Source organism: Mesocricetus auratus, unplaced genomic scaffold (assembly GCF_017639785.1).
Source record: "Mesocricetus auratus isolate SY011 unplaced genomic scaffold, BCM_Maur_2.0 Super-Scaffold_15014, whole genome shotgun sequence".
Lineage (NCBI taxonomy): Eukaryota > Metazoa > Chordata > Mammalia > Rodentia > Cricetidae > Mesocricetus > Mesocricetus auratus.
Genome location: NW_024429186.1, coordinates 82,220,615 through 82,245,298, shown reverse-complemented (window position 1 = coordinate 82,245,298; position 24,684 = coordinate 82,220,615). Strand labels below are relative to the sequence as shown.

General features: G+C 41.8%; 1 long non-coding RNA gene across 1 annotated transcript in view; it reads left to right on the top strand.

Annotated features, from left to right (window-relative positions):
• Positions 1-19,659, top strand: part of LOC121139404 — a 29,917-nt gene extending 10,258 nt beyond the window's left edge. The window contains exon 3 of the long non-coding RNA XR_005876367.1: positions 19,484-19,659. This is a non-coding gene — a long non-coding RNA (uncharacterized LOC121139404). The remainder of the gene's footprint in view (positions 1-19,483) is intronic.
• The last annotated feature ends 5,025 nt before the right edge of the window (positions 19,660-24,684 follow it).

Genomic DNA, 24,684 nt, shown 5'->3' with positions numbered 1-24,684 from the left:
TGATCGTGTTCTTTGTTTTGCAGAAATTTCTCAGTTTCGTTCAGGAGGTTCCATTTATTAATTGTTGCTTTCAGTGTCTGTGCTACTGGGGCTACATTTAGGAAGTGGTCTCCTGTGCCTATGTGTTTAAATGTATTTCCCATTTTCTCTTTGGGGTGGTTTAGTGTGGATGGATTTATGTTGAGGTCTTTGATACATTTGGACTTGAGTTTTGTGCATGGTGGTAGATATGGATCTATCTGCATTCTTCTACATGTTGACAGCCAGTTATACCAGCACCATTTGTTGAAGATGCTTTCTTTTTTTCCTTTTTTTTTTCGAGACAGGGTTTCTCTGTGGCTTTGGAGGCTGTCCTGGAACTAGCTCTTGTAGACCAGGCTAGTGTCAAACTCACAGAGATCCACCTGCCTCTTACTCCCGAGTCCTGGGATTAAAGGCGTGTGCCACTACTGCCTGGCTCTTTTTTCCAATTTATATTTTAGTTTCTTTGTCAAAAAATTGGGCTTCATGGGTGTGTGGGTTGATACTGGGGTCTTCAATTCAATTCCATTGGTCTACCTGTCTGTTTTTGTGCTGAATTTTTTTTGTTTTTCCATGTGAAGTTGAGTATTGCTCTTTCAAGGTCTGTGAAGAATTGTGCTGGGATTTCGATGGAGATTGCATTGAATCTGTAGATTACTTTTGGTAAAATTGCCAATTTTACTATTTTGATCCCACATATCCAAGAACATGGTAGACTGAAAATTTTCTTTGACCAATGAATCTATTTTCTCTATAGTATCTTCAATGCCTGAAATTCTCTCTTCTATCTCTTGTATTCTGTTGTTTATGCTTACATTTGTGGTTCCTGATCATTTACCCAGATTCTGCATTTCCAGAATTCCCCCAGTTTGTGCTTTCTTTATTGCCTGTATTTCAGATTTCATGTCTTGAATCCTTTCCTTCACTTGTTTAATTGTTGTTTTTTTTTAAGGGATTTGTTGATGTCTTCCAATTGTTTGTTTGTCTTTTCCTCCATTTCTTTAAGGGAATTTTTCATTTCCTCTTTAAGGGCCTCAATCATGCTCATAAAGCTATTTTTAGGTCATCTTCTTCTGCTTCATCTGCGTTGGGATGTTCAGGTCTTGCTGTTGTAGCAGCACCAGCTTCTAGTGGTGCTGTATTGCTCTTTATATTGTTGAGTGTGTTCTTACCTTGTTGTCTACGCATCTCTTCCTCTAATTGGTGTAGGTGGAGCTTGTGCTTCAGGGGGTCTCTCTTTCTCCAGTTGGTATAGTTGGGGGCTGTGGCTCCCTTGACTGCTCCTTCAGGTACAAGTAGAGCAGAGCTTCCTGTGAACGCTCCTCCTGGTGGAAGTAGCCCACTGCTCAGGTGGTCCCTCCTGAGGTGCAGGTGGGGATACAGCTCTGGTGGACGCTCCTCCCGTTGGAGGTGTAGGTGGGGCTGAGGGTCCAGTGGTTGATGTAGTAGCAGGGTGTCTCCAACTGAGGAATGGCAGTGGATGCTGGCTGGGACACAGGTGATCTTTCCCAGAGGAAGTTGTTGTGATAGTTTCTGGAAGCTACTGCTGGAAACTGTTGCTGTAGTTTTACCCGGCTATCACCCCTTGCTCCTAGACTTGAGTCTGGGTCTCCCTCTGACACTGCTCCCAGGTCTGGGCTTGTGGTTCCCTTGATGCTGCTCTGGGCCTGAAGCTCAGGCCTGCCTCAGTGGTGGCCATTTTTAACAGGTTGACACTAGCTTCTGTACAGGTTAGATAGTTACTCTAAACATCTCCAGATTAAGCAATGCACTTTCTTGAAAAGCTAACAAGAACGTATGTCTCCTTCCATGAGTGCACTAAAGCTGGAGAGCAGGCCACAGAGAGAACCCCCACACCTCCTTCTTGGGGGAGGAATTGTGCAACCAATAGGCTCTTGACTACAAGTGCAAGTTCTTAACTGTGTGATTTGGATAAGGCCAGAGGCTCTTTTCTTGAGGCTCCAACAAATTAGAGGTGGTGGAGGCAAGAAGCCATAGGACAATATTGCCAAGTTGAGCCTTATTAAATAAATTAATTGCGACAGAAGTAGAGCTAATTAGGAGCAAATAGAATGGGGGAAGAGATCACCTTTTATTTCCTCACATAAGTGACCTGCTGAATTTGAACTACACAGCTTTTGTGAAAAAGGATTTAAGTTATAGTCATTAGCAAGTGATAAAACAACAAAAATAAGTCTTTAAGTGATTAATACGTGTATCTTAATTTTCTAAAGAGTTGATCTTTGATTCTTTAAAGCAGTTAAGACCAGGTAGCAGTCAAATGAAGATTCCATAAACAGGAACTCCACGAATGAACCAAGTGATCCAGGTGAAATTTCAGATCCATAGGATGATGCCACATACAGAGAAACAGACACGTGTATATACGGAGAGGCAGGGGTGTGTGGGGGGGAGACAGAGGCACATGGCGAGAAACAGAGAGAGGCGGGGAAGGAGGGAGAGAGACAAACAGAGAGAGACAGAGATGGGAGGGGAGGGAGGGATAAACTGAATTACTTCACTCTGCAAACATTTCTGTACTCCATCCTCTGTCACATCTGGGAATCCTCACGGTCTCTGCTGGCATTCTTCTGGCTTCTATCAGGAAGAAAACAGGCGCATCCTTTTGTCAACAGGGCAGTCTCACTCTCCTTTTCTAGCTTGCTACTTTCATGCGCTGATTAAACCAAAGTCTGTGAATACGCACACACGTCAGCAGCTATCTTAACATTGATAGGTTAACACCATGATCAACTTAATAATAAGAACCTAGGCGCAATCAGGGCTCATTTCAATGTTGTGAGAAGTCTGTTGTTTTTGGGAAAGAGAAGTCTAATTGTTTAAAACTACGTTAAGTGATTACGGCATCTTAACCACTGAGGTCTAAGATGGAGGCTTGCACTGCTAGCATTGCTGCTGTATTCCCAACTAGGTCCACATTTGACACACAGTAGGGGCCTAATTTCTAGATCTATGTCTGGCACACAATAGGGGAGCAACACGTTTCTGAAAGCACTGAAAAAATTACATATGAAGGCCAAGCTAGTGGCAATACAAAACTGTTATCTTCTAAATAAAAGGTCTCAACATTTAATACTGTAGGGATATTTCACAGCTTGGGATCATCAGAATTTGGAGTAAGGAGTAAGTGGACTAGAAAATATGCTCTCTCTCTCTCTCTCTCTCTCTCTCTCTCTGTATGTATGTATGTATCTTGGTTGTGTTCTTACCCTATTTGCAAACTTGGCTTTCTTTCTTTATATTTTAGTAATTTTAAATTTATTTTACATATCAATCATAGTTTCCCCTCCCTCCTCTCTTCCTGTTCCCTTCCCCCACCTCCCAGTGACCTTCCCCCATTCACTGTTCCTCCACAGAGAAAGGGAAAGGCCTCCTATGGGAGTCAACAAAGCATGGCTTATCAAGTTAAGTCAGGACCAATCTTCCCCCACATCAAAGCTGGGCAAGGCATCCCGGCATGAGGAGTAGGTTCCTAAGAGCCAGCTCATGCATCAGGGACAGGTCCTCATCCCACAGACCAAGCTACACTATTGTAACCTACATGCAGAAGGCCTAGTTTGGTCCCATGCAGGCTCCCTTACTGTCCATCCAGAGTCCATGAGCTCCCACTAGCTCAGGTCAGCTGTCTCTTGAGCTATGCCATCATAAACTAAGAGATACCTTGATAAAGGGGACAAATTTGGGGTTAGGGAGAAACCTGGTACCAGGGAAACTTCCAGGAAACCACAAGGATGACCCAGCTAAGACTCTGAGCAATAGTTGATAGGGTCCCTGAATTGGCCTTCTCCTATCCTAATTGTCACCAGGGAGCCTTCATCCAGTAACTGATGAAAGCAGACACAGAGATCCATAACCGAACACTCCAGGAGTCCAGCTGAAGAGAGGGCAGAGGGATTGTATGAGCAAACTTGGCTTTCTATCATTTTCTTGGCATAAAGAGCTGTTTCCCATGTAGACATTTTCCTTTTGTTTGGGAGTTGGCTTCTACACCCTGAAAATTTCTTTTAAGCAAATTGTTCATTTGTATTGCTTGATATTTTCAAAAACAACAACGTATGCTGAAAATTCAACCCTTAAATTTGTTTATTTTTCACCAAAGAATTTAAGCATATTGTTGAAAAGACGGTATGTTATTATTGTTTTCAAAACCAAAGATACAGTGTATATTGAAAGCCTGAAGGACTGGAGGTGTAGCCCAATAGTAGAGCACTACTCTGAGGAGCTAGCTCAGTCCATGAAGTGCTTGCCACACAAGCATGATGACCTGAGTTTGATTCCTAGAACCCAAGTGAAAAGTTGGGAGTTACTCCCTCGGTGCTGAGGAAGCGGAGACAGGAGGATCCTTGGAGCTCTCTGACTATCTTGTCTGGCTTATTTGGTGAGCTGCATACTGTCCTGAGGAATAACAGCAAGAGTGACTTTTGGCCTCAATACATACCCACATATGTGTAACATGCACACACACACACACACACACACACACACACACACACGAGAGAGAGAGAGAGAGACATGTTATTGTGACTATCATCGCAGAAAGGAGTACAGAACCTAAAGCATACTCCTCTTGAAGTATTTTTACTGTTAATTTCTGACATTAAAATTTATATATTTAGTAGGATTCAAATATATCTTTGAATTCATAAAATGAATCTTTGTGAGGTCTGTATAATCTTCAACTTTTCAGGGCTGTGTCTTGACATTTTATGAGGTATGTGCTCTTACAAACCAACATGTCTGCACATGTCTGTGAACTTGTGTTCTTTTTTCTTTCTCATCAGAGGTGTGTGCCTGTGCCCTGCCCAGGATACACATCTACTTTAAAACCCACATTTATATCTGTGTTTTACTCTTTAGAATAGCACAGTTTTCGGTTGGCAGGAAAAATGATTTCTAGACTGGTCCTCTTGTAATTTCAAGTTAAATTGTGTTTTAACACAACTCCAGGGGCTGTAGGGTTGTCTCAGTGGTTAGGAGTATGGGGCAGTGTTACCTTACTCTGGCTTGCTTGACCTCACATGGATCTTGAGTTCATTCAGTGGGTATCATACCAGGAATCAATAAATACTTTCCTGTGTTTGTTATTTACTGATCATAGTTAATAGGCTTTTCAAAGAACTTGTTTTACTTAGTTTAGGTATTTCTTCAGGGAAAAAAAGCATTCTTAGTTGCTATTTAAAACTTTTTTTTCCTCTTTGAAAGAGAAATGTATAGCAAGGTAGAGTAGCCAAAAGTGTCTTCCTATGGGTTAATGTCTGTCTTCCCTTTACTGTTCAGCTCAGCAGGCTATGCATAAACAAACTCCATCTGCTTCACTTGGTCACCACAGAGGTCGCCTTAAACAGATGAGCTAATCAAACTTTTCTCCAGAGTTGCGTTTCTTCTCCAAGCTAGCCTTGGCTTTTGTGTGACTTGCCTTCGGGTTTAAGAACTATACAACAGGTATTAATGATGCACAGAATGCAGTGTGACTCCATTTGCACCAAAGTGCTTATGAGCAATGCTGTATTCAACTCCTTTTTGCCTTGTACTCCTTTGCATCTGTGGTTTCTAGAAGTGGTTGTTGGAAATGGGGCAGCTTCTACCCAGAAAACAGAAATGCAGCCTTTTCATTGCTTATGGTCACATTAGAATCTCTCTAAATTATTTTTCCAGTGCTGGGAACTGAACCCTGGCCAAGCTCTCTGTGATGGAGCCGGCTTCCCAGCCAACTGGAATTCTTAAGTTTCTGATCTCTCCTTCCAGGATTTAGCATTAGATCACATTGGTGTTAGTATTTGTTTAGTACCAGACACTGTTATTTTATTTGTTTTCTGGGGCAAATGTTATCTAAGCTCTGAATTGTTTAAGAAATTGGAAAGTTTCATTCTTCTGTGTGTGAACATCGGGTCCCAGTACCATTTGTTGAAGATGCTTTTGTGTCTCTAGCTTATGTTTTTGGCAACACTGTCATGTATTAAGTCTCTGAAATTATGTTCACTCATGTTGGATCTTCAGTTTTGTTCCGTTGGTCTACATGTCTGTCTTTATAGCAGTACCATGTTGTTTTTAATACCATGCCTCTATAATTTATTGCAGGTATTTTGTGGTTCCTTATGGATTTTAGGATAGTTTTTTTTCTATTTGTGTGAAGAAAGGAGGCTTTGATTGGGATTGCACTGAATCTCTAAATAGCTTTTGATAAAATTGCCATTTTCACAATATTTAGACCCATATCTATTACCTTGTTCAGAAATTTACTACAAATGGATCAAAGATCTAAGTGTGAAACCTGAGATACAGAAACCCTACAGGACATAGGTATAGGAAAGTACTTTTGAAGTGGGACTCCATTGGAAGAATTAAATTAGATAGTTGACAATTAGGACTTCATAAAATGAAAAGCTTTTGCACAGCTAGAGAAACAATCAGGTGAAGCAAAAGCCTCCAGAATGTAAGAGAATCTCCAGTTATATATCTAACAGAAAATTATTATCCAGGATATACAAAGAGCTCAAAAAAAGTCAAAACTATAAATGACCCATTTCGAAAAAAATGGGGCTGGGATCTGAACAGAGAATTCTCAAAAGAAGAAAAAAATTTAAGAAATATCTAAAAAAAAGTTCATTGTCTCTAGTAGTAAGGGAAATGAAAATCAAAACAACTTGAAGATTGTATTTTACCCCAGTCATGATGGCAAAGATCAGCAGAACAAGCAAATCAAATGCTGCAGGGAAGACTCATTCACTGTTGGTGGGATTGCAAACCAGTCCAGCCTATCTGGAAATCAGTGTGGAGAATCCTCGAAATTCTAAAAATAAACCTCCTTTATGACCTACCTATGCCACTTCTTGGCAGTTTCCCGAAGAGCTCAACTTCCTGCTCCACAGATTCTTGTCCAGCCATGGTCACTGCTCCTCAATTCATGATAGCTTAGGAAATGGAAACAACTCAACTGTCCTTCATGAACGGACCCTGAAAATGTAGTGTACTCACAATGGAATAGTAGCCAATGGTAAAGAAAAATGAAAGCATGAACTATGCAGGTGAATGGATAGAACTATAGAACTGAGTGAGGTAACTCAGACCCAGAAGGACAAATGTCATGTGTTCTCTGTCATCTGAGGCTCTTATCTCCAAATCTTCAGTTACAAATGTAGTCCTCAGCCCTCATCAAGGAAACATCTCTTTGCAACAGATGGAGACCATTACAGAAAACCACAACTATTCAAACTGCAGAGCTGTGGAGTTCATTCCCAACTAATAATCTAAACAAAACTCCTGTATCTAGGACTCAGGGAACACTGTGGAAGAGGGGACAGAAAGCTAAACAAACAATAATTGAATCGCTGGCTTTTGAAAATGATAATACACAATGCAAAGGGGTAATTAGGCCATTAAAGGCAAGACCAGCACCCTTGAAGGAACACATCTGAGATACAACCAATATTGAATTTCACAGGAGAGGTGGTTTCCAGAGATTTGAAGAAAAATCAAAATGTCAAGTGTTTTAATTGCTGCAAACAAGATCACCTAAAAAGGGATTAAAAACAGGGCATTCCTAGAAACAATGTTTTTTTTCTAAACATAATTCAATCAGAACACCCCTCCTTTCTGAATTATATAGAAGGTGTGGCAAAAGTAGGCATTGGACTAATGAATATTGATCAACCAGGGACAGTCAAGGTAGCCCTTTGCCATTGAGGAATGCCTCAAGGGGCCTCTACTAAGATGAAAAACAACACCTAAAGATAGGCTTTGGAGTACTAATGCTCAGGACAGTTTCAAGGTGGCTAGCTAATATGATTCAGCCTCACAGACTACTCTAGCCAGGATTTGAGACAAGCCCTGGACTTTCCCATGATGCCGAATCTGGATAACAAATGACACAGCTACCTCTCAAGGACTTGACAATTAACCCAAATTTTCCTTTTCAGGGTCCCCTAAAGATGCCATCACCCCCCAGACAGCAGGAAGTAAAATTAAGAATATGACACCCACATTCCCAAGAGGTGGGGTGGCTGGATTTTGGTCGTTCAATGGGCTATGGATATTTTTTATTATTTAGGGGATTGGTTACAAGTTGTTATTTGGTAATGGTAAAAAAAAAGCTGAAGAAAAGGAGATTAGATTCAGGAATCTTGTTTTGAAAAGAAAAAAAGGAGATATAGATATGATAGGATACTAGGGTAGATTATTGAATCTATTCTGAAAAAAAAGGGGGATATAGAAATGAGATAAAAAGGAAGATTATTGAACCTACTTTCAAACCAAAGAGCAATACTTGTTTTTAATATTTTACAATGATGTGGATCTTTGTTGATACAGATAAGATTATTTTTGTTAGAGCATACTGTACCTACATTCCAATCTTGCATAATGTATTGTACTTATGCCACTCATTTAACAATGTAATGCTAATTTTTATTCCTTGCAAGTTATTATTACTGACTATTTGGGATAATAAGGAAATGCAGGTTAGCAATTAGTCACCTATTACAATTGGACTTGTAGTTATATTACGTATGTTTTCAAGGTCAAACAGATATATTTTAGACAGATAGGTCATCTTCAAATACTTCAGTGATCTACAGAATATGGCACTTAAGATGTTTTAACAACATAATTCTTTTTTTTAATGACAATGTATCTGCTCCTGGCAGCACCAATCTAGTACAGAGAAGACAATGGGCATCAAAGAAACTCTACATGGAGTTTACTCTCTTTATGGCAAAAGTTAGACACTGGGTAAGAAACTGCCCTTTGCCAAGACAAGGTAGGGCAGCCCTTCAGAATATCTTGCTTCACAGAAAAAGTCTGTCAGATATGCTAGACCTGTAGGCCTAAAATGGATGCCCCAACATTGCAGAGGAACCTTGGGTGACTGTCCAGGCAGCCAGCTGTTTCTGTTATTTTTCATATTTTTTTGGAAGTTGCTTGTTTGCACTTCCTGCTTACTCAGATAATATTGTTTCCCTCTCAGGTCTCTGATAGAGTTGAAGACTTTATAGTTATAGTTTTGCTTGTTACCAGCTTCAGAAAAGAAATTCACTAGAGAAATGTAAAGTGAGAGACATAAAAAGATAGTTTTGTGTTTGTAATGCAAATTAGAATAGAAAGTGAATTAGGCACAACCTTTTGGACTCAACAAGATAGGATAGATGTGGAGTATTTTCTCTGAATTTGTCAATTGTTAATGGACTAGACATGGCTGATGCATTTATTGTCTGTATATATTGTATATAGTAGTGCACTTATTGTATATAGTTTTTCTTATATTAGTTTTAACCATTTTGTATAAAAAAGTGTGATATCTTGTTTGTACTCTGAGGAATAAAGCCTGCATGAAGACCAGAGGTGGAGCTAGCCCCTAATTAACCACAGAGGTCTGTGGGTCTGTGCATACATACAGACAGGAAGTGATGGCTGGGTCTCCAGCCATACAAGGAATACAAGGTGGGAGAATCCCTTTCTTCTAAGAAGTTGTGGCTGTGGCTCACTCCTTTGTCTCTCTGATCTTTAAGGAATTTCCCTTATATCTGACTCCAGGTTTTTATTCTTAACACCCATTAGAACTCATGCTACAAGAAGCTATACCTATAGAGTCTTACTAACATGACGGCTTAAATACAAGCTGAACAGGGATGACATCAGTTGGCCAATAAAGAGTCATGGTGCATTTTTGCTCCTACCCATGTTGTTTGCATTAAGGATGATGGATTACACATAAATTTCCTCCTGAAGACTTTCCAACAAGAAGTCCATTTCATTCCTCATTCTTGCCATGGTTTCTTTCAGATCTTGAAATTCATACACAGTTTTCAGTTGCTCACTTAGCAGCATGATTTGTTTTATAATGGAGAAAATAAAGGTAAATGTAATTTAGTTTAATGTATCAGTGAAAACAAATGCCATAATATGACCCTCATTATTAGGTGTCTTCAATTAGAAGGGGTCCTCTCCACATAATTTTTCATTTGTGTTTTGATTCTGATAATGTCTCATCTCTTTTCTCTTATTTTGTCTACTTGGAGTATTTGAGCACACTTTTAAGCTATTACCAGAATATGCATCTGTGGTGGTTTGACTCCAAAGGGAGTGGGATTATTGGAGGTGTGGCCTTGTTGGAGAAAGTGTGTCACTGTGGAGGTGGACTTTGGGGTCCCATATATGCTTAAGCCACACCCAGAGTCTCAGTGCACTTCCTGTTGCCTTGGTATCAAGATATAGCATTTTCTAGCACCTTTTCTGCCTGTACCCCACCATACTCCCAGCCCCCATGCTCCCTGGCCACAATGATAATGAACTAAACCTCTGAAAACTGTAAGTTACCACATCATTTAAATGTTTTCCTTTATAAGAGTTGCTGTGGTCATGGTGTCTCTTCACAGAAATAGAAACTAAGACAACATCCTAGCAGAATAAAAACATGCATCTTAAAGAGTGTATTTAGACATGATTCATTTAAACCAATCTACAAGATTGTTCTATTTGACTTTCAGTGCCTGCTAGGAAAGAGTACTGTGCTCATCCTCAGTTAAAAGCATTTCTTCCTCTTGAAGACATCTGGTGTGGGAGAAAATGCAGGCATGACCTGGTGGCCAGCCTACTTGCCACACTGTGCTTCTAAACAAGCACGCCACACCTTACTCCTGACTATTCCCAGAAGTCAAAACCCTCAATTCTGAAGCAGCGTGCAGAGCCAGTAGCTGGCCATGAGTCTGCACTCTTCATGTGTTCTTTTATATGCTTCTTGCGCAGAGAGACACCCTGGTGATATGAGCACTCAGTGGACAATCCCAGGAAATGTGCTAACCAATCACAGTTGATAGGGTTCTACTGTATAAGTGGTCACTCACAAGCACTCAAGTAGACAGTTCTCTGAAAAAAGTCTCCAGAGTGGTTTATATCCTCAGCCTTTACTGACCCACGGGCCTCGTTGTCTTGTTGGGGAATGCCCCAGTAATGGCTACAATCTGCCTTCACAGCATCCTTAGGGCTATTGCTATGTGGTCTTTTAATTTCCACGTGTGACAAAGAAGTCTCCTAGCTGGTGAACAGACACTAGTTCCCCCCCACCCCCCGCAACTTCTGTTGGCTGGATTCAGCATGTATCTTTGGTTCAAGAAGATAATGAACACTCCCTTCCTGATGAGAACACTGCATGGAAACCTTAGTGGGTGCTGTTGGGATCATCTGAACATTGAACAACACATCACGAATTTTTCTTCTCTTTCTCTTCCACAGACTTTTACTTCATTCTCCAACTTTCAAGATTGTATTTCTTTAGGCTAACAATAAAACTTATATTCCCTAAGCACTTACAGTGTGCCAGGTACCAAGCTTGAGCAAGAATCCTGTGAAACAGAGAATTTCTTCTTTCTGATGAAGAATCTGAAGCTAGAGACACTAGTTTGAAGCTACACGGGTAGTAGGTGGGTTTGAACCACGGTGCCTTGACCTCTACATTTAAACTCAGGGTGCCCTCACTTGCCTGTCCTTCTGATTGCCCTTGTCAATTCATCTAGAAAACATTTCATAACTACAGCTGGCCTGGGAAATAAACATGTGGGTGGGGAGAAAGTTCTCAGTGCCCCGTGTAGGTCATGGTGAAGGAGCACAGTGTGAGAGGTTAGAGGGGAGACAGGAGTCTGTTCTCTGAGAGGCAAGGGAAGACAGCAAATGGAAGATGATATTTGGGCGGCCACCAGACAGCGTCAGGGCTTCCTCATGCTGTCCCCCAGGGGACAGGTGTGTTGTTGGAGGGACTCAGCAGCTCTCATTTCTTACCACGTCTGTCTGGCTCATGGCCCCTTTCCTCCTGCTATCTCTCAGGCTCTACTCACGGTTCCTATAGTCTTTTAGTTCACAAAGTCTCTGTAGCTCATTCTGCTTCCTGGGTGCCCCTTTGACATTATTCTAATTGCTATAGCCACAGAGCAATGGACTGCAGCCTAAAACTCATCCTCAGGTGATTTTTCCTTGGGCCACACTGTGTGATTTATAACTGATATTGAGTAACTCCTGTACTTTTCAATGGGGGGAAAAGTAAATGTATGATATCTTTGAGAAGTAGATTATATAGGGCTCCAAATGTGTAAGATAATAGAGGGGTAGAGGCATGCCCCTCTTCTTTACATAGCCATGTGATCTCCCCAGGCCCAGTCATTGGGTATAGCATGTGGTGGGCCTGAACTATACAGGTAGGTTGTTTCTGTTTTCCTTGTATAACTTTTAAGCAAGGGACATTTACTTTGATTCTATTTTCCTGTTGATAATGTTTTGTTTATGTGTATGATGTGTTAAGTTCCTTAAATGAACAACATTTTTGGGAAAGGGGAGATATCTGGGTGGGGGACATTCTTGTTAGACTCTGCTTTTATGAAGGACGAAATATACACAAGTCATGCTAGTTTTTACTTGGAGCATGTTGGCAAAGTTTGCCTCAGGATTCTTGGTGTCTGTCACCACTTGGGAACTCTCCTAGTGCAGAGGGAGATTGTCACTATAGCACAGTTGCGCTTAACTAGAACTTCATTTGAAAGAAAATGTGCTATGCTGGATTTGACCTGTGGGCTGACCTGTTTATGGACTTGAAAGATGACTGATGAATGAAAAGTGGATTTGGTATTAGATGATAAACATGATATTGTATTTTGAAGTAATGGCCATCCTTGGTATAGTGCAGCAAGTAATGCTAATTAAATGAAGAATTTTGGAAAATTTGGCAAATTTTCCTTGTGTGCATTACTGAAAATATTCTATTCTTTTGGAAAATACTACACTTTTAGTTTCCCGTGTCATGGGTGAAATGGTGTGTATTCAGAGTAAAATGGCTAAAAACCAATGTCATTACTTTTAGCTCGGCTGGGTTTGGGATTCCAGTAAAACTTTTGTTTTTGTTTTTGTTTTGTTTTTTCGAGACAGGATTTCTCTGTATTGTTTTGGAGGCTGTCCTGGAATCGGCTCTGTAGACCAGGCTGGCCTCGAACTCACAGAGATCCACCTACCTCTGCCTCCCGAGTGCTGGGATAAAGGCGTGTGCCACCAATGCCCGGCTGGGATTCTCAGTAAAACTTTTACTGTTAATTTTTCATTGTCTTTAGAGTGTTGAGGCTTAGGCCATGGCCTCATACATGCTAGGAAGCACACTACCCATGCTATGCTGCCAGTTCCACCATTTACCTTCTGAAGCTTCTGTTTTTGTAAAATTTAATAGCATTTGAAAAAAAAATCACATGTAGTCTCAACTGGGAATAAGCAAACACAATTAAAATCCTGCTTACGGGTTCAGGCAGATGGCTCAGTAGAAAAAGTACTTGCCATTCAAACTCAAGAATGGGATTTGGACCTCCAGCTATCAATGTAGAAGATGGATGGGTGTGGCAGTGTGCCTTACTTCTAGAATCAGGAGATCCTAGGACCAGCTAGCTAGCTAGATTGCTCAAATGGACAAACTCTGGGTTCAGCAAGAGACTTGCCACCATAACTAAAATGGAGAACAATAGCAAAAGACATTTGAGGTCCCTCTGTATTCAACATGTATGTGCACACATATGCTTGCATACCTGTACACATGTGCACTATATATACTTGCAAAAATGCCTGGTTATTAGCTCAACAACGATCACTTTTAAATTACTTTTTATTTAAATTAAAAACAATGTTATTTTACAAACCAATCCCAATTTCCTCTCCCTCTTGTCCTCCCATTACCCATCCCATACTTCATCCTACCTCCCATCTACTCCTCAGGGAGGGTGAGGCCTCCCAAGGGGAATCATCAAAGTCTATCATATCATTTGGGGCAGGACCTAGGTCCTTCCCCATGTATCTAGGCTGGGAGAGTATCCCTCCATAGGGAATGGGCTCCCAAAGCCCATTATAAATACTGGTTCCACTGTCAGAGGCCCATAGACTGTCCAAGACTCCCAACTGACACCCATGTTCAGGGGACCTAGTTCAGTCCTATGCTGGTTCCCCAGCTGTTAGACTGGCGTGGGCTCCCACTTGCCTAGATCAGCTGTTTCTGTGGGTTTCCTCAACATGGTTTTGACCCCTTTGCTCATCACTCCTCCCTCTCTACAACTGGATTCCAGGAGTTCGGCTCATTGATTAGTTGTGAATCTCTGCTTCTGCTTCCATCAGCTACTGGATGAAGGCTCGAGGATGGCATTTAAGGTAGTCATCAATCTCATTGTAGGGGAGGGACATTTAAGGTAGCCTCTTCACTGTTGTTTAGATTCTTAGTTGGGGTCATTCTTATGTATTCCTGGACATTTCCCTAGGACCAGATTTCCCGTTAAGCCCATAACAGCTCCCTCTATTAAGTTATCTCTTTCCTTGTTCTCCATCTCTGTTCCTCCCCCAACTAGACCTTCCTGCTCCCTCTTGTTCTCTTCTTCTCTTCCCTTTTCCCCTCAATTTTCTTCTACCTTCCTCCACACTCCTCCCCCCCCCCAAGCTCCCAGTTTACTCAGGAGATTTTTGTTCATGTATGTCTCTCTTAGGGTCCTCCTCATTTCCTAGCTTCTCTGGGGTTGTAGATTGTAGGCTGGTTATCTTTTGCTCTATGTCTAATACCCACTTATGAGTATATACCATTTGTCTTTCTGTGTCTGGGTTACCTCACACAGCATGATTTCTTCTGGTTACATCCATTTGCCTGGGAATTTCAAGATTTCATTGTTTTTTTCCCACTGAGTAATATTCCATTGTGTAAGTGTACCACATTTTCTTTATCCACTCTTTGGTTGAGGGGGATGTAGGTTGCTTCTAGGTTCTGGCTCTTATAAATAATGCTGCTTTGAACATAGTTGAACAGATGTCCTTGTAGTATGGATGTGCATCCTTTGGGTATATGCCTAAGAGTGGAATTGCTGTATCTTGAGGTAGACTGATTCCCATTTTCCTGAGAAACCACCATGCTGATTTTCAAAGTGGCTGTACAAGTTTGCACTCCCAGCAACAATGGAGGAGTGTTCCCCTTTCTCCACATCTTCTCCAGCATAAACTGTCATTGGTGTTTTTGATTTTAGCCATTCTGGCTAGTGTAAGATGGTATCTCAGAGTTGTTTTGATTTGCATTTCCCTGATGACTAAGGATGTTGAGCAATTTCTTAAAGTGCCTTTCAGCCATTTGAGATCCCTCTATTGAGAAGTCTCTGCTTATATCTGTACCCCATTTTTTAAATTGTTTTCAAGACAAGGTTTTTTTTTTCTGTATTGCTTTAGAGCCTGTCCTAGAACTCACTCTGTAGACCAGGTTGACTTTGAACTCACAGGGATCTACCTGCCTCTGTCTCCTGCACCCTATATTTTAATTGGATCATCTGGTCTTTGTATATTTTGTAGATCAGCCTTCTGTCAGATGTGGGGTTGGTGAAGATCTTTTCCTATTCTGTAGGCTGTCATTTTGTCTTTTTGACTGTGTCCTCTGCCTTACAGAAGCTTCTCAGTTTCAGGAGGTCCCATGTATTAATTGTCAATCTCAGTGTCTGTGCTACTGGTGTTATGTTCAGGAAGTGGTCTCCTGTGCCAGTGCATTCAAGGGTACTTCCCACTTTTCCTTCTAATAGGTTCAATGTGGCTGGGTTGATGCTGAGGTCTTTGATCCATTTGGACTTAAGTTTTGTGCATGGTGGTAGATATGGATCTATCTGCTGTCTTTTACATGCCAGCATCCAATTACTCCAGCACCATTTGTTGAAGATGCTTTCTTTTTTCCATTGTATAGTTTTAGCTTCTTTGTCAAAGATCAGGTGTTCAAAGGTGTGTGGGTTGATACCAGGGTCTTTGATTCCATTGGTCTACCTGTCTATTTTTGTGCCAATACCAAGCTGTTTTCAGGACTATAGCTCTATAGTAGAGCTTGAAGTCAGGGATGGTGATGCCTCCTGAAGTTTCTTTATAGTACAGGGTTGTTTGGGCTATCCTGGGTCTTTTGTTTTTCCATATAAATTTGAGGATCATCCTTTCGAGGTCTGTGAAAAATTGTGCTGATATTTTGATAGGAATTGCATTGAATCTGTAGATTGCTTTTGGTAAGATTGCCATTTTTACTATGTTGATCCTATGTATCCAAGAACATGGGAGATCTTTCCATTTTCTGATGTCTTCTTTAATTTCTTTCTTTAAAGATGTGAAGTTCTTTTCATACCGTTCTTTCACTTGTTTAGTTAGAGTTGCCCCAAAGTTTTTTATATTGTTTGTGGCTATTGTGAAGGGTGATGTTTCTCTGATTTCTTTCCCTGCCTATCATCTACATATAGGAGGGCTACTGATTTTTTGGGGTTAATCTTGTATCCTGCCACTTTACTGAAGGTGCTGATCAGCTGTAGGAGTTCCCTGGTAGAATTTTTTTGGGTCACTTATGTAAACTATCATATCATCTGCAAATAGTGAAAGTTTGACCCCTTCCTTTTCAATTCGTATCCCCTTGATCTCTTTATATCATGTTATTACTCTAGCTAACACTTCAAGTACAATATTGAAGAGATATGGAAAGAGTGGACAGCCTTGTCTTGTTCCTGACTTTAGAGGAATCGCATTGACTTTTCTCTCCATTTAGTTTGATGCTGGCTGTTGGTTTGCTGTATATTGCCTTTATTTTGTTTAGGTATGCCCTTTTACCCCCAGTTGCTCCAGGACCTGTATCATGAAGGGGTGTTGGATTTTGTCAAAGAATTTTTCAGCATCTAGTGAGATGATCATGTGTTTTGTTTTGTTTTTTTCTTTCAGTTTGCTTATATGGTGGATAACATTGACAGATTTCCATGTGTTAAACCATCCCTGCATCTGGATCATGGGGAATGATTTTTCTGATGTGTTCTTGAATTTAGTTTGCCAGCATTTTAGGGAGTATTTTTTGCATCAATGTTCATGAGGCAGATTGGTCTGTTGCTCTTTTTCTTAGTTATGTCTTTGTGTGGTCATTGTACCATCGTAAAAAGAGTTTGGCAATGATCCTTCTGCTTCTATTGTGTGGAAGAATTTGAGGAGTATTTGTATTAGCTCTTCTTTGAATTTCTGGTAGAATTCTGTACTGAAGTCATATGGTCCTGGATTGTTGTTGCTTTTTTTTTTTTTTTTTGGTTTTTCGAGACAGAGTTTGTCTGTATTGTTTTGGAGGCTATCCTGGAACTCGCTCTGTAGACCAGGCTGTCCTTGAACTCACAGAGATCTGCCTGCCTCTGCCTCCGAGTTCTGGGATTAAAGTGCGACCAGTGCCCGACTCCAGTGATCACTTCTTGAAGCCTAAGTTGAAGGCCAAGGATGTAAAAATCAGTAGACGTCAAAGGTCAACCCAGAGTTGGCTCATCTATTCCTTGAGTACAAATCATACCTCACAGACTCAAAATAGTCTTTGACCTTTAACAATTCCTCAGATAAGGAAACATGTTGTCTCAAAATCTTCCCCATGGTATATATGTTCTGTCTGAGGCCTTTGAAGTCCACTCACAGATAGGCAGGCTCTATTTTTATCTTCCTTGTTAGCAGGCAGCCCAATTAACCCTTGCACTGCTTTGGAGAGGGAAGACATGGTATGGTTCCTGTGATCAAAGCACAAGTGACATTGAAGACAAAGACAAAGAAGGGAATCCCTGGCTATGACCCCGATGGCCACTGAGACCCTCCTGGTAGTGGCTCCAGCCAGTGTCTGGATCACAGACAGGTCTCGGGCTCCTCCCTTGTTGCAGTCACATGCTGCAAAGGACGAGTGACAACGCAGAGAAAGTCATGCTCATGCCTAGCTTAAAAATCAAACCATCCCTCCTCTCCTGGGACTGCCTCCCATTCATGTTTCTAAGGCAATTATTTAAAGACGATATGGTTTCAGAGATCTGTGGGACACAATGAAAGTACAACCTGTCTCTCTATATTCCATCAGCAAATCAATTCATGGTTTTCTATATGGAAAAATTAAATGCAGTTTTTATTGTGAATATGCATGTAGCATCTTTATCTGGTTGAGTGAGGATTGCAGATTTAATACTGGCCATTACAGCAGGACTAAGAAGAAGTCCCAACACCACACTGAAAGTCCTGCCTGGGGTGCTGACTCCTACTGTTTTCCATTATGCAGGATTGCTTTGTTCTTTAGGAGATGGAAAAGGAGCTTTGTCTTTGACTTAATAAAAGAAAATAGCCAGGGTCACACAGTACTTTATTTGAGCTGGTTTCTAGTCAACACACACACACACACACACACACACACACACACACACACACACACACACACACAGGCACGCTCATAAGCATGCATGGGCACACACATGTGTACGTGCACAGACAGAGAGAGACCTATTGATACAGTTGCAATTCTGATAGATTAGGAATCACTAGTTTTTGCTTCTAGACTTACTGCAATAAAAATGTGATTTTAAAGTCATTGGATAGCTTTCATACCAATAATGCCAATTATGACTGACAGAAATGATCTCTGAAATTACAGTCAATAATGGCAATTGCGGTAAAAAACTGGCTAACTGGGCTCTACTGGATGTCATGGAGCACACAGATTGGTTCAGGGCTCTTCTGGGATACCTCAGGGCAGTGTTGTGTCGCACCACAGATTCAGGCCAACCTCTGTTCACAAGCTGTTCTCACCTAGGTGCTCAGTAGGCTCTGTGGACCAAGCTGAGCATTACAGATTCTCCCTGGCTTCACTCACAGATGAAGCATTTGTATGAAGTAAGATTATTTCTTGGACTCCGACCTCGATCGCAGGCCCAAAGAGAGCGAGCTCCCCTTCCTCTTTCCCTTCATCTCTCCTACCCCCACGTACCTGTGACCACGCCCAAATAGGCGTGGTCAGCACTGCAGGTGGGTAGGTGAGATCTCTATCTACAGATAGATAATGGAACAGGGCAAGGACATGGTGACAAGCTGAATGTTCACATTTATACAGGAAACAATGTGGGAGTCACCATGACTTATAGCCCCATCATATTTATCATTTTTTATGCTGACTTTCTTTGGAAGCATATTTTAAACTGAGATGCAAAAATTCTGTCTTTTACATCAGGGCAGACACAAAATTGGTGCTGTCTAATATGGTGCCCACTAATCACATGCAATTTTTGTATTAATTACATATACGCAGTTGCTGTGGGACATGTGTGGAGGTCAGAAGGCAACTCATAGAAGTCAGTTTTCTCCTACTATGTGGGCTCTGGGGATCAAACTCAGACCCTCAGGCTCGGTGGCACGTACCTTTATCCACTGAGTCACCTCACCGGCTCCACGTGCTAAGTGAGTAAACTCAGACCCTCAGGCTCAGTGGCACGCACCTTTATCCACTGAGTCATCTCACCGGCTCCGCGTGCTAAGTGAGTAAACTCAGAAATGCACAGTTGCACCCCTCGCTTGCAATACCTACACTCTAAGTGCTTGATGGTTACGTGTGACTAGTGGTTTCTCCATTGGGCAGCATGCATGTTGAATGCCTCTCTCATTACAGAATGATGAACTGGGCACAGTTTCTCCAAATCCTACAAATAGAACTCATGGACTGAAAGGCATGGACCTCAAATGAAAGAAGACAGAGGATCACCTTGTAGCATCTGCAGTACCAAGCAGGCATTCCGTGATTGTATGTTCAATAAGTAAATAACCAATAAATGCAGAGTCCTGAGAGGCATGTGTGACACCTGTCTGACTTCCTGTCACCAGATTCTACTTCTGTTCAGAGAGATCCATTTCCCTCCACAGGCTTCCACAGTGGCAGAAATTTGGCTATAGTCAACTATGACCTTAGATGACTGACCCATTGTAATAATTCAGAGAAATTTTGTAAAGGCTAATATTTAATTAACTTAGGTTAATAGTTTTAAAAAGGAAAAAGGTCTTTTTATACGATTATAAAAATACTGTTTTCAAAACCAGAGTTAAGCTGTGTGCACTAAGTTCACATTTCTTAAAATAACTCAAATAAAGAGATATGGAACTTTCTGGGTATTGGTGGTGCACGCCTTTAATCCCAGCACTTGTGGGAGGCAGAGACTGGCGGATCTCTGTGAGTTTGAAGTCAGCCTGGTTACAGAGTGAGTTCTAGGACAGCCAGGGCTACACAGAGAAACCGTGTCTGGAAAAATCAAAACCAAAACCAGAAAGAAAAAGAATATGAAACTCCATTGTTTTTTGTTGCATGCCCACAGTGGATCCAACTGCCTGCACGTGTGTTTTCAGCGTTCCATTACTTAGGAATGCACCTTCCAGATGGGTCTCTGGAATAGTTCTCACACTCACGGCAGCACGTTCCCCCATGACCTGATTTGCGTGGACGTTGTTCTGTAAGCTATGAGAGCAGTTGCGGGTGATGAATTGACAAACTTTGTTGTCTACAAACACAATGCGTTTTCATCGGAAACAGCTTTCCTCCAGTGAGTTAGAACACACAGCTGTGTAAAAGTTGAAGCAGGGTAATTCCCACGGTCAGCAGCCACCCCTGGCAGCATCAGGGATCACTAGTTAATGTGTCTTGGCATAGAGTCCTTGCTCACACCACCTGCTTCCAGCTGCTCAGGGACAGGTGGCCCCAGAGTAGAAAACACACAGATGTAAATCAAAACAAAACACAGATTGGGAATCCATCCACATTCTTTAACTCCACAGTGATGGGAGTCCCCCCAAATTGACAGAGGGGCACGGGCCAAAGATGTGGTTTAACATTCATCAATCACTCTGGCAAGTAATATTTCTGTTGCAGAAATGCATGACGTAACTTTACCAAGTGGGCTAGCATCTTGTTCTACCAAATGGCCATTTTTGACTTTATAATTAATCACTTTGTGATATTTGTGCTTTTGACAGAAGGTTGGGTGTTTCTGCGCCTTCCCATTTGTGTTCTTAATTCACTTTTCTGAAAAATGAAAAGGTTGGAGAATAATAAAAGAAAAGACAAAGTAAGTCACCATTACAGGAATCTTAAATTATACTTGACTACATATGCTTAAACATCAACTATGTAAGCATCCTTGCAGTGAACGGCTAGCTAGGTTCATAAAAGGACTCCACATGCCAAGCTTCTATCGGTCCTTGGAGTTCCCCCAAGTGCCTGCTCCCGTGGAGATGACACAGGAGGCTGTTGCTCCTGAGGTGTGTAGTGATGCTGGCTACTCTTCACTGGCCGCCAGTCTCCTGTCCTCACACTCAATATGCCTCTTTGGAACTGGTGCCCATTGTTCTGCATCTCATCTTGTGGAGTTTCCCAAAACAGGCAGCTTCCTTCTTCCCCAACTACATGTGGGGACTTCTTCTTCAACACCATGTGGCCATGTTAGCTAGCCTTCACGTCTAAGTTTTGGGTCCATCCCTTATAATTACTTTAGGCCCTCATTACACAATTGCACAGTTCTATCCGTTATTCAAGTTGTCTTCTTTTAGACACATACTTGAAAATGTTTGATTTATGTTAACAACGTGGTATTTAGAAGACAGACAAATCTTCTGTGTTCTCGTTCACATGTAGAAGGCACGTGGCCATCGTAGAAAAATACATAGTAGAACAGCGGCTGCCAGAGAGGGTAGAGGGAGGGAAGCATAGAATTCCAAAATACAGCCAGACAGGACAAGTTCTAGTACATTCTATAACACAGTGGGATGACCACAGATAAAGATACTCTATTAGATATTTTAAAATAGCTCTGAGAGAGGCCTTGAAAAGCTTTTAACACAAAGGTGATATAATAAATATGCTTATTACCCTGATTTTGATCATTAAATGTGTCAAAGTATCACTCTATATCCAATAGCCATGTAGATGAAAGTTTAATCAAAGCCAGTGGTGGCACACGCCTTTGATCCTAGCACTTGGGAGGTAGGCAGTTCTCTGTGAGCTTGAGGTCAGCCTCATCTACAGGGGCAGTTCCAGGACAGCCAGGGCTACACAGAGAAACCCTGACTTGAAAAACAAAACCAAACAAAACAAAAAAGAAAGCTTAATCAAAACTTCAAAAACATAAAAATGTTACGTTGCTCTGAAATGACAATAATGACCCTGGAGTTGTGTGGATAGCGAAGCCAGAGTTGGGATGGTAACCGTGCTGAAGCGAAGCCCAGCATGCCCTCTACTCCAGCCTGAGCAGGCAGCACGTCTCTGCCAGATCTGGACACTGCTGGCTCACTTGTGGCTTCACACAGTGAGAACCCTCAGCTATTTTCACATAAGTAATTACTCCCGCCCTTAGGCAAGTAATTTAAAACACCTAGTTACACAACTTTATTTTTACCCTGTTAATATTTCTTGTTGTTTCCAGTCTGCAGGAGAGCCTGTTAGGGTTCTGGTCTTCAGTTCCATCCTTGACATATTAGCTTACAGTTTTGTAGCATCTGAAAATTTGAGAAACTTCTTTCTCCAACTCCATCTGCACTGTTGGCCAAAATATTGGACAGCCCAGTTGGATCTCTCTGTGGGAATGCACTAGAGACTTCTTTCTGGCTGACACAGAGATATTTATCTGAAGTTATTTAAACAGCTGGAAATCTAATTAGCCATATATTTTCTCTGTATTCAAATGAAAGTGTTTCCTGATTGTAGAGCTCAGTCTTCCTCAAGGGATTCTCCCACGAACCAAACAACTCAAAGCAGCCTTGTGGCGAGGAATTTTAGTTAAATTAAGGCTATCTGATCTTTAAGGTCATTAGCTGCTCTTGGCCTCCATGGTTGAACTGTATGTTGCGTGCTGCTACAAATATGCTTCCCCAGTGGTCTAAGAAGCTTGCCAGACTGTGATATCATGAACGTTTGAGGTTCTAAATGAGTTAAGAAGACACATTCATGTGGAGGCCAGTCTATCCACTCCGTGGCTGGTGGTTGCAAGTGTAGAGAGTATATAGGAACATGCCAGATGGGTGTGATCATCTAGGACCCACATCTTGGTTTTTAACACTACTCTCCAATAAAGTAACACACATTCTTTAGAGTTGTGACTGATTCTAAAAATGGAGCAGAAGATGAATCCAGAACGCATTTATTTAACCATAAACTGAGGAAATACCTTGAAGAATTCTAAGATATTTGAGTATGAAAGATGTCTAAAATATTTGAGTATGTAAGAGGCATAAATTTTAACTAAAAGAACTTGTTATGGCCAAAGCCTGAATAATTTCAGCAATAAAGTAGTGTTGGGCCATTATGTATAATACAAATGCCCATGAGTCCATAGTGATACGTATGATTAAATAAGAGGGGGACAACATACATATTCCCAGTACAGACGAATCCCAGCAATTCCTAGAGATATGATGCCTTCAGGGAGATTGATACAACTCCTTACTCTGTGAGTGTGGGTGCTTGCGGGCTTCCCCTTCCAAAAGGGCAGCGTGGAGGGAGGAAGAGAGCAACCGCACAGCATAGGAGCCTGACGAACACGGCTGTAAGGTGATCAGGGTTCACGGTCCGTGGTTAGTCATGCTAGTCTTACGTGATAAAGTGGGACCCTGGTCACTGTCTCACATGTCAGAACCCCAGGCTAGTGAGAAAATGTTGTTTGAGGTGAAGGGCATTCTACAGATATTCTGAAACCCGTGACAGCTGTGAAAAATGAGAAAAGCCAGGAGGAGGCTAAAAGACACGATAACTTACTGTAAAGCTAGAACAAAATGCACACTGGATGAGAAGAGAGAAACTTGAGTAAACTGTGAAATTTAGTTAACAATTCTACGTCAGTATTGGGTTATTACTGTGGTGAATGTACCAACAGAGAGAGTGGGTGTGGTGCACAGTTTTACCTACCAACCCCAGTTCTCTCTCCCTCCCATACTCCCATGCCCTCAAACAGTTTGCCATCCCACCCCGAATCCACTCCCCAGGGAGGATGAGGCCTTTCATGGAGATTCATCAAAGTCTGACACATCATTTGGGGCAGGACCTAGGCCCTCCCCCACATATCTGGGCTGAGAGAGTATCCCTCCATAGGGAATGGGTTCCCGAAGCCCATTCATGCACTAGGGATAAATACTGGTTCCACTGCCAGAGGCCCCATAGATTGCCCAGGTCCCCCAATGCTCAGGGGATCTGGTTCAGCCTTATGCTGGTTCCCCAGCTGTCAGACTGGGGTCCGTGAGCTCCTACTTGCTCAGGTCAGCTGTTTCTGTGGGTTTCCCCAGCACGGTCTTGATTACTTTGCTCATCACTCCTCCCTCTCTACAGCTGGATTCCAGAAGCCCCATAGACTGCCCAGTCCTCCAAACTGACACCCACATTCAGGGGGTCTGGGTCGGTCCTATGCTGGTTTCCCAGCTATCAGTCTGGGGACCATGAGCTCCACCTTATTCAGGTCAGCTGATTCTGTGGGCTTCTCCAGTCTGGTCTTGATCCCTTTGCTTGTCACTCCTCCCTCTCTGCAACTGGGTTCCAGGAGTTTGGCTCAGTGTTTAGCTGTGGGTGTCTGCCTCTGCTTCCATCAGATACTGGATGAAGACCTTAGGATGCCGTATAAGGCAGTCATCAATCTCATTATCAGGGAAGGGCATTTAAGGCAGCCTCTCCATTATTGCTTAGATTCTTAGTTGGGGTCATCCTTTTGAATCCTTGGACATTTCCCTAGTGCCAGATTTCTCTTTAAACCTGTAATAGCTTCCTTTATTAAGGTATCTCTTTTCTTGCTCTTTTTCTCTATTCTTCCTCCAACTCAATCTTCCTGATGTCTCATGTTCTCC